The sequence below is a fragment of the Babylonia areolata genome, chromosome 11 (assembly GCF_041734735.1).
Source record: "Babylonia areolata isolate BAREFJ2019XMU chromosome 11, ASM4173473v1, whole genome shotgun sequence".
NCBI lineage: Eukaryota > Metazoa > Mollusca > Gastropoda > Neogastropoda > Buccinidae > Babylonia > Babylonia areolata.
This window is the reverse complement of record NC_134886.1, coordinates 41864749-41874748: the sequence shown is the minus strand read 5'-3', so window position 1 is coordinate 41874748 and position 10000 is coordinate 41864749. Positions and strand designations below refer to the sequence as shown.

Below are 10000 nucleotides of genomic sequence, written 5' to 3'. Positions count from 1 at the left end.
ACACCCCATCATTGACGACCTATGTGCTAAGGGCTTTATCTCTATTCCTCGCGACTGTCCGTTTTGTAGACACATAAAGGCACCCTCACACGAGCTTAACAGTCACCCCATCTTTGACGACCGGTGTGCTAAGGCCTTTATCTAAATCCCTTTTGAACGTCTTTTCCAGGCACGTTAAGGGGACCCTCACACGAGGTGACTTTACATCCATTTAAGGGTGAGTGGAACAGAGCCGCCCGACAAGAACTCTGTGATCGAGGCTTCTTTTTCTTCTTATTCTTCATCGCCGTCCACATCATGGGCGACTTCAACGAGCTGCACGATCTAGAGAGCAGCAAGTCTGACATCCTTCTTCTTCGTTCGAGGGCTGCAACTCCCACGTTCGCTCGTATGTACACGAGTGGGCTTTAACGTGCATGACCGTTTTTACCCCGCAATGTAGGCTGCCATACGATCGGCTTCGGATCCACTCTGTTTACGCATACCCAGATTCAAACACTCGACTGTTGGCCGCCGTTCTTTCTCTGTCTCTGGACCTTGCATTTGGAATGAACTTCCTCTTTCGCTTCGTCAGGTCTCCACACTCAGCTCTTTCAAGTCTGGCCTTAAAACCCACCTCTTTACAAGATAGCCTCCCTCCCCTGCCTCTTTCTTGTCTTCAGTTTCTTCAGTTTTACAGTCATGCATGCGTGTTAATGACTGTGGACACAGCGCTTAGATTTGTCTCTGCACAAGATTCAGCGCTATATAAATACTATTATTATTATTATTATTATTATTATTATTATACTCCGCTTTCGGGTGTGTGCATCCTGGGTATGTTCTTGTTTCCATAACCCACCGAACGCTGACATGGATTACAGGATCTTAAACATGCGTATTTGATCTTCTGCTTGCGGTGTACACACGAATGGGGTTCAGGCACAAGCAGGTCTGCACATTTGTTGACCTGGGAGATCGGAAAAAAATTTCCACTCTTTACCTACCAGGCGCCGTTAGCGGGACCCGAGACCCTCATATTGATAGTCCAACGCTTTAACCACTCGGCTATTGCGCCCGTGTCATGAATTAATTTGAAATGTACTGCACTCGAAAAAACAAAAACAACAACAAAAAACAAACAACAAAAGCAACAACAACAACAAAAACAAACAAAAAAGGAAGACCTCTTTCAGATTATGATATATTTTATACCAAAATGGACTTCGTATACATTAGAGTGTGCTGCATACAAAAATAAAGTGTTGGCAGTTTTGAATGCGTTGCAAACAAACAAACAAACAAAAAAAAAGTAGAAGAAAAAGAAAAAGAAAAGATTCCTGATAGATTAAATTGTGCTGCATATGCATACTAAAGTAGACCTCTGAAGACTGAAATGTGTTGTAAACAAAAAAGGCACTCCCGACGGCATAAGAATTTGTTGCATATAAAAGTTGTGCTTCTTACAGGTTGTTTTGCTTACAACACAAATACCAAAACAAACCCGTATAACTGACTGACCGGGAAATCAAAAACACGCCATAGATATGGAGGAGAGGATATGTATCTCTTCTCATTACCCACTGTTCTCCTTTACCATAGATATGGAGGAGAGGATATGTATCTCTTCTCGTCACCCACTGTTCTCTTTTACCATAGATATGAAGGAGAGGATATGTATCTCTTCTCGTCACCCACTGTTCACGTTTACCATAGATATGGAGGAGAGGAGATGTATCTCTTCTCGTCACCCACTGTTCACGTTTACCATAGATATGAAGGAGAGATATGTATCTCTTCCCGTCACCCACTGTTCTCCTTTACCATAGATATGGAAGGGAGGATATGTAACTGTTTTACCATGAAGCCAACAAGTTGAAGACACATGAAGGGAAGATTACTGTTTCTTCTTTTTCTCTATCAGTGTGTTTTGTTTTGTTTTGTTTTTTTCTTTAGTGTGTGCTTCCTTTCTACCCCTCGTCTGCACGTTCTTTCTTTTCTTTCTTTCTTCCCCCTTTTTAGTCCGTGAAAAGAGGGATTATTTATCTTACGTAAGCTTTTCTTTATTTTCTCTTGCAATTCCCTGGCAGTGCTGAACGTGGACACTTCTTTCTCAGCTGTTCACTATGACTGCTGCTGACAAAAAAGTTCACTCGTCAGTAAAGGACTGTCACTGTGATGATGTTATTGTTAATGTTGTTGTTGTTGTTGTTGTTGTTGTTGTTGTAAGGCTACATCCAGACAGAACACTGGGTGGACATCTAAACGCTTTATTCTATTTAGCCTTAGGCTATATAGGTCGCATCCTTCTTTCGGTTGCTCTGACCCGTAGGGTTGTTTCCAACTTGGCGGTAGGCAGCCTGTTTTTGTTGTGTTTTTTCTCCAGGCATCGTGGTCAGATGTGAGCTCTGACCACTGACTTGGATCAATGCCGCAGGAGATTGGGGACTTCTTGAGAGTGTCCTTGTAGCACTTCCGGGAGGGGGTGGGGGAAAACGGCGGGGCCTGGGGGGTGGGGTGGGGTGTGGTCACCCCTGGTGCAGTAGCCAGTAGATAGTTTTCCGTGGATCATCTTTGGGAGTATCAGGTCTTCCATTCTTAAGACATGTCCAGCTCAGCTGACTTGGGTTGAATGAATGGATGATATGGATACTTATAAAGCGCCTATCATTGGTTGGAGACAAAGCTCTAAGCGTTTTACAAACACAGGGTCATTTGCACAACAGGCTGCCTACCTGGGTAGAGCCGACTGACGGCTGCCACTGGGCGCTCATCATTCGTTTTCTGTGCCATTCAATCAGGTATCAGTCACGTACACATACACACTCAGACAGACATGTAACATTGTCTCGATGTGGGTAGTGCATGACATTCCAAGAAACTGGACTTGTTTGATGTAGTCGGTCCACAAAATGTTGAGGGTGGCGAAATATCAATATTGGTGTATTTATGTAATATGTCCGTGTACATATATAATATGTTTGCAGGTGGCGACTATGACAAAGACGGCAGCTACAGAAAGTGGTGGCAGGAAGACGACTTGAAACAGTTCGAGAAACGCGCAGACTGTCTGGTGGAGCAGTACAACAAATACAATTACCCCCAAGTCAACATGTCGGTATGTGGAACGTTTCTTGTTGCCAAGATCGCACGGGCGCAATTGGTGAGTTACCAAAGCGTTGAACTTTCAATCTGACGGTCCCGGGTTCGAACCTCGGTAACGGCTCCTGGTGGGTAAAGGGTGGATATTTTCCCGATCTCCCAGGTCAGTGTAATGTGCAGACCTATTAGTGCCTGAACCTTAGTGTGTATATGAACGCAGAAGATCAAATACGCACGTTAAAGATCCTGTAATTTATGTCGGCATTCGGTGGGTTATGGAAACAAAAACATACCCAGCATACATACGCCCGAAAACGAAGTATGGCTGTCTACATAGCGGGGTAAATAAACAAAACGGTCATACACGTAAAATGTTACGTGTCTTTCTTTCTGAGTGTGTGTGTGTGCGTGCCTGAAACCCGGTGGGGGGACAGGGTGGGGGGGGGGATTGGTCTAAGCATAAAATGTAAAGGGTCCGAAAAACCTTTTACAGCTTGTAAATTCATAGTAGTGGGTGTGTGAATATATATATATATATATAATTCAAGGGTGTGTGTATGAGGGGGGGTCGGGGTGTGGGGACCAGGGAGCCAATCCAGACAGGTGGAGTGTACTGCAAAAAACGGCGATGTGTGCAGGGTGATCGGACCGATGCAGAACAGTGAGGACTTTGCCCGGGCGTTCAGCCTGCCCCGTGGGAAGCTACATGAACCCCGAGCACAAGTGCCACGTGCGGTAGACCGGACTCGAACCCACGACCTTCCGTTTCCCTGCCCAGTGCACGAACCACGATGCCAAGGAAGAAACAATCTCCGTTTCAAATATTATTTGTAATCATTAGTATAGACTTCATCTGCTTTGGTTATGTAAGTACCTGTATGTAATAACTCCTATAGTACTCCCTTTTTTGTTGTTGTCAAAACAGATTTCTTTGCGTGACATTCGGGGTGCTCTCCCCTGGGAGAGAACATCGCCACAGTGAGAGCGCCACCCATTTTTTGTAATGCCTGGAAGTGTATTGATTTTCGTATCAAAGTGGATTTTTATGCAGAATCTAACCAGGGACAACCCTTTGTTGCCGTGAGTTCTTTTACGTGCTGATGTATATGTACAGAACACTAACCTACGACAATGTTGAAGAAAGCATTTGATCAGCACTCACTGCCTTTTTCTTTTCTCTTTCTCTCCCTCTCAAGGGTCACATAAACACGTGTGAAACCTCATCCAAGCAAATGTTCCAGTCATGCAAAATCAAACTTTTATTTTCCTCAACCTCCCTGCCAGAATATCGCACATGTCTTCAAACCCCATGTCAGAAATTTATACATTAATTTTGTTCAAACTCCATGCCAAGAAAATTATTCGTGTAAGCGTACATCCTAGGCCATCCGTTAAAAAAAAAAAAATCATTTCAGACTCCCCAGGTACACAATAGTTTTATACCTTTGATTCAGATTCAACATACGGTGTTCTTGTCTGTTTTAGCTGGTTTATTATGAGATGCCGAAAATATGTAAAATGTCATGAAAACTATTATTTTCCTGAAAGGATGTGTTGTTTACTTCCGTTTTATTTCTCCAAATTACATAATCATAATAAACATGCTGACAAAAAAAGACATATTCAATTGCGGTTCACATATCATCGTCCGAAATATGTGATGCTATTAAACAAGTCAGCCTCAGTATATTCAGTTTTATTTTGTTACAAGGAAATTTAACGTTTTCAGTTTGCTGCATGCTGTTGGACCTTAATACCCGAATATCCTGTAATACTTAAATATTACATGGGATGTGTGTGAACTGAACATTCCTTTACAGAGTTTTAAAGCGCTGTTTGATAATGGTGGTAATGATAATGATGGTGATGATGGTTGTGGTGATGATGATGGTGACGACGACGACAATGATAATTTGTGATGCTCATGATGATGATGATGGTGATGATTGTTGCCAAACCCATCCTCCGCGTCGCTTCAGTGATATTATACCCATGTCATTCATTCCAGGTCCCCTACACCCCATACACAGCCACACACAGGCTCGTCCTCCGCAGTCCCAGCGCCAGCAGTCCACATGGAACTATTGCTGTTAAGTCGCCAGGAGACCACACACCAGAGGAGACCCTGCACTGCTGTCGAGTCACTCACATCGGTGGTGTTCGTGGTGTTCAGTGGTGGCGAAGCCAGACAGTGAGCGTCGCCACCCCCCCCCCCTTCCTTCCCCTTCCCCCCGCCCCTCGGAGTGAAGATCGCCACGTCCCTCCAGCGACAGCATCCCCCCCTCACCCCCCAGGTCCCCCGAAGACACTTCGACAGGGGGGGTGGGGGGGGGGGGGGTGGGAGTGGGAGGGGGGAGGTGAAAGAGGGTGTTGAAACTCGGGTCACCGTCAGAGCAAGGCATAAATGGTCACAGGACTTGGGATACATTTTTCTTTCCTTCTTTCTTTTCTTGCTTTCTGTCTTTCTTTTCTTTCTTTCCTTCCTTTCTTTCCTTCCTTCCTTCCTTTCTTTCTTTCCTTCCTTTCTTTCTTTCTGTCATTCCTTCCTTCCTTCCTTTCTTTCTGTCATTCTTTCCTTCCTTCCTTCCTTTCTTTCTTTCTGTCTTTCTTTCCTTCCTTCCTTCCTTTCTTTCTGTCTTTCTTTCCTTCCTTCCTTCCTTTCTTTCTTTCCTTCCTTCCTTTCTTTCTTTCCTTCCTTTCTTTCTTTCTGTCATTCTTTCCTTCCTTCCTTTCTTTCTGTCTTTCTTTCCTTCCTTCCTTCCTTTCTTTCTTTCTTTCCTTCCTTCCTTTCTTTCCTTCCTTTCTTTCTTTCTGTCTTTCTTTCCTTCCTTCCTTCCTTTCTTTCTGTCTTTCTTTCCTTCCTTCCTTTCTTCCTTTCTTTCTTTCCTTCCTTCCTTCCTTTCTTTCTGTCTTTCTTTCCTTCCTTCCTTCCTTTCTTTCTGTCTTTCTTTCCTTCCTTCCTTCCTTCCTTCCTTTCTTTCTGTCTTTCTTTCCTTCCTTCCTTCCTTTCTGTCTTTCTTTCCTTCCTTCCTTTCTTTCTTTCTTTCCTTCCTTCCTTCCTTCCTTTCTTTCTGTTTTTCTTTTATTCTTTCTTTCTTTCTTTCTTTCTTTCTGTCTTTCTGTCTTTCTTTCTTTTCTGTCTTTCTTTCCTTCCTTCCTTTCTGTCTTTCTTTCTTTTCTGTCTTTCTTTCCTTCCTTTCTTTCTGTCTTTCTTTCTTTTCTGTCTTTCTTTCCTTCCATTCTTTCTGTCTTTCTTTTCTGTCTTTCTTTCTTTTCTGTCTTTCTTTCTTTTCTGTCTTTCTTTCCTTCCTTTCTTTTCTGTCTTTCTTTCCTTCCATTCTTTCTGTCTTTCTTTTCTGTCTTTCTTTCTTTTCTGTCTTTCTTTCCTTCCTTTCTTTTCTGTCTTTCCTTCCTTTCTTTTCTGTCTTTCTTTCCTTCCTTTCTTTCTGTCTTTCTTTCCTTCCATTCTTTCTGTCTTTCTTTTCTGTCTTTCTGTCTTTCTTTTCTGTCTTTCTTTCCTTCCTTTCTTTCTGTCTTTCTTTCTGTCTTTCTTTCCTTCCTTTCTTTCTGTCTTTCTTTTCTGTCTTTCTTTCTGTCTGTCTTTCTGTCTTTCTTTCCTTCCTTTCTTTCTGTCTTTCTTTTCTGTCTTTCTTTCCTTCCTTTCTTTCTTTCTGTCTGTCTTTCTTTCCTTCCTTTTTTTATGTCTTTCTTTCCTTCCTTCCTTCCTTCCTTTCTTTCTGTCTTCCTTCCTTTCTTTCTGTCTTTTTTTTCTTTCCTTCCTTTCTGTCTTTCTTTCTTTTCTGTCTTTCTTTCCTTCCTTCATTTCTTTTCTTTCTTTCCTTTCTTTCTTGCTCTCTTTCTTTCCTCTTTTTTTGGAAAGTATGAAATTTATTATTTCTATTATTATTATTATTATTATTATTATTATTATTATTATTTATTATTATCATCACATTTATATATTTTTTTTATATTTCTCTGTACATCACATTACTTTGAATGGATGGTCGAAGTACACTTAGTTGCACAGATTGATGGATTTCGTTTTGGATTTAGTTTTCATCAATATTATTACTATTAATGCATGTTATTTGTATTATGAACCCCCATGTCATTAGGGCTGTAAAGCTATTGACATTAAAGTGTTCAGTGTTCAGTGTTTCCTTTCTTTCCGTTCTTTTTCTGTTTTTCTTGCTTTCTTTCTTTCCTTCTGTCTTTCTTTTCTTGCTTCCTTCCTTTCTTTCTGTCTTTCTTTTCTTTCTTTCTTTCTGTCTTTCTTTTCTTTATTTCTTTCCTCTCTTTCTTTCTTTTCTTTCCTTCCTTTCTTTCTGTCTTTCTTTCTTTTCTGTCTTTCTGTCTTTCTTTCTTTTCTGTCTTTCTTTCCTTCCTTCCTTTCTGTCTTTCTTTCTTTTCTGTCTTTCTTTCCTTCCTTTCTTTCTGTCTTTCTTTCTTTTCTGTCTTTCTTTCCTTCCATTCTTTCTGTCTTTCTTTTCTGTCTTTCTTTCTTTTCTGTCTTTCTTTCTTTTCTGTCTTTCTTTCCTTCCTTTCTTTTCTGTCTTTCTTTCCTTTCTTTCTTTCTTTTCTTTATTTCTTTCCTCTCTTTCTTTCCTTTCTTTTCTTTATTTCTTTCCCAGCTTTCTGTCTTTCTTTTCTTTATTTCTTTCCTCTCTTTCTTTCTTTTCTTTCTTTCCTTTCTTTCTTTTCTTTCTTTCCTTTCTGTCTTTCTTTCTTTCCTTTTTTTTCTTTCTTTTTGACAATGAATGGTAATGGGAATGCGATTATTATCACTTTTCAACTGTTACGGAAATTTCATTTTTTTTGCTTATTTACACGAACTGTACATGGTTCGTGGTCTTGGAGATCCTTGCTTCTGTGGTGTATGCAATATTATCGAAACGTGAAGCCTGGGGCGTGCGCACTTATGTGTGTATACGTACATGAATGAATGTATGTGTGCCCGCGCGCAAGTGCACACGGGTGCTTAACATACGAGAGAGAGAGAGAGAGAGAGAGAGAGAGAGAGAACGACAAGAAGGGAAAAGACGTTCACAGACTTTTCCACTGTCTCTAAATAGTTTATTTAGCTCTCTCACTCACACTGACATAAAGCCATTAAATCCACTCTCACGGCAGATAAAAAAAGAAAAAAAAAAAAAAAATGAAGACAAAAAAAAAAAAGACAAAAAAAAAGACACGCTTTTAAAAGCTGCCATGGCAAACTAAGCATAGATGGTTCTATATTATACCAGCAACACACACACACACACGGTAACACAGCAACAGCAAGCAACAAACAGGACAGCAACAAGCAACGATGAAGCTCCACACTGAGATTCAAAGCCGAGTCAATGGGCTATTCGGCTCTCATCGGCTGTCGTCGTCAGTGGGGGCGGAGGCACACGGAGACTGGCGGAATTTACCGAAGTTTGTTCAATGCAGCCAGGACAGCGACGGAGAACAGAGTGGAGCAGAGCTGGAGGGCTGAGGCCTGTTAAAACCAGAATCAATCAATCCAATTAACAAATCAATCAACCAACCTATAAATCAATCAATTGACAATCAAACAAACAATCAACAGTCAACCAATCAATCAAAAAGTAATAAGAAACAACAACAACAACCAATCGAACAACGAATCCATCCAACCATCGATCGATCAGTTTCAGTTTCAGTTTCACTTTCTCAAGGAGGCGTCACTGCGTTCGGACAAATCCATACACGCTACACCACATCTGTTGAGCAGATGCCTGACCAGCAGCATAACCCAACGCGCTTAGTCAGGCCTTGAGTGCATGCTTACATATTTGTGTACCTATGAAAGTGGATTTCATTTTACGCAATTTCGCCAGAGGACAACACTCTCGTTGCCATGGGTTCTTTTTCAGTGCGCCAAGTGCGTGCTGCACACGGGACCTCGGTTTATCGTCTCATCCGAAAGACTAGACGCTCAGTTTGATTTTCCAGTCAAACTTAGGAGAAAGGGCGAGAGCGGGATTCGAACCCACACCCTCACGGACTCTCTGTATTGGCAGCTGAGCGTCTTAACCATTCTGCCACCTTCCTCCTCGATCGATCAATAAATCTGTCAATCAGTCAGCAATATATGATTATCCTTTCCTTTTTCTTCGATGCAGCCATAAAGCCTAAAACAAAAACACACACCAAAAACAACAACAACAAATAAACAAACAGAAAAAAATGACCAAAGGTAGACCACTCACAGAGCTCCCATGACCCCCATCTCCATGACCTCCGGCATCTCCGTGACCCCCGGCATCTCCGTGACCCCCGCTTGCGTCACCCTGTGGCGTCATGCAACAACGTCAACAACAACACGTCACTGCTACGTCATCGGAAACTGCGTGAGCAGTACAAAAGATGTGCATAGTATAAATATATATATGATTTTGTCTCCTCTGCAGCAATTGCACGACTATCTTTGCTGCAACACGGTATTTCCTTCGGTAATGACAACAACAGACAGAACTCTTACTGATACTGAAATTATATGTAGTCACTTTTTTTTTTTCATTTTCCGTCTCCTTGGCTGAGTTGCACAATGAGTGATCTTAGGTGGCGCTAAGTTTGCTCAGCAAAAGGAATTTCCCCAAGTCTTTGGAATGAGCGTAGACACAGTAGGAAAACAATCATCATCAATTTTGAGCAGATTCAGCGCTGCTGAGAACGCTTCTTGTAACCCAGCCCTGACGTATACTTGTGGCATACTGATGATCGTAATTTCACTGGATCAGAGGTCCATCTCGATTCAGATCGATTCAAAATACATCTGTTTGAACGAAGCCAGAAACATTTTCTTTAAGCTTACTTAAAATTCCCGCCGTGGCTAGGGGGTGGGGGTGGGGGTGGGGGAGGGGGTGGGGCGTGGGGGGTGCACACAGGAATAGGACTAATGGTGTTG

At 41.9% G+C, this 10000-nt stretch overlaps 1 long non-coding RNA gene across 1 annotated transcript in view; it reads right to left on the bottom strand.

The window, feature by feature from the left end:
- Positions 1-8295: 8295 nt before the first annotated feature.
- Positions 8296-10000, bottom strand: part of LOC143287418 (uncharacterized) — a 5567-nt gene continuing 3862 nt past the window's right edge. Inside the window, exons 4-5 of the long non-coding RNA XR_013055955.1 lie at positions 9303-9383; positions 8296-8569 (exon numbers count right to left, since the gene is read on the bottom strand). This is a non-coding gene — a long non-coding RNA (uncharacterized LOC143287418). The remainder of the gene's footprint in view (positions 8570-9302; positions 9384-10000) is intronic.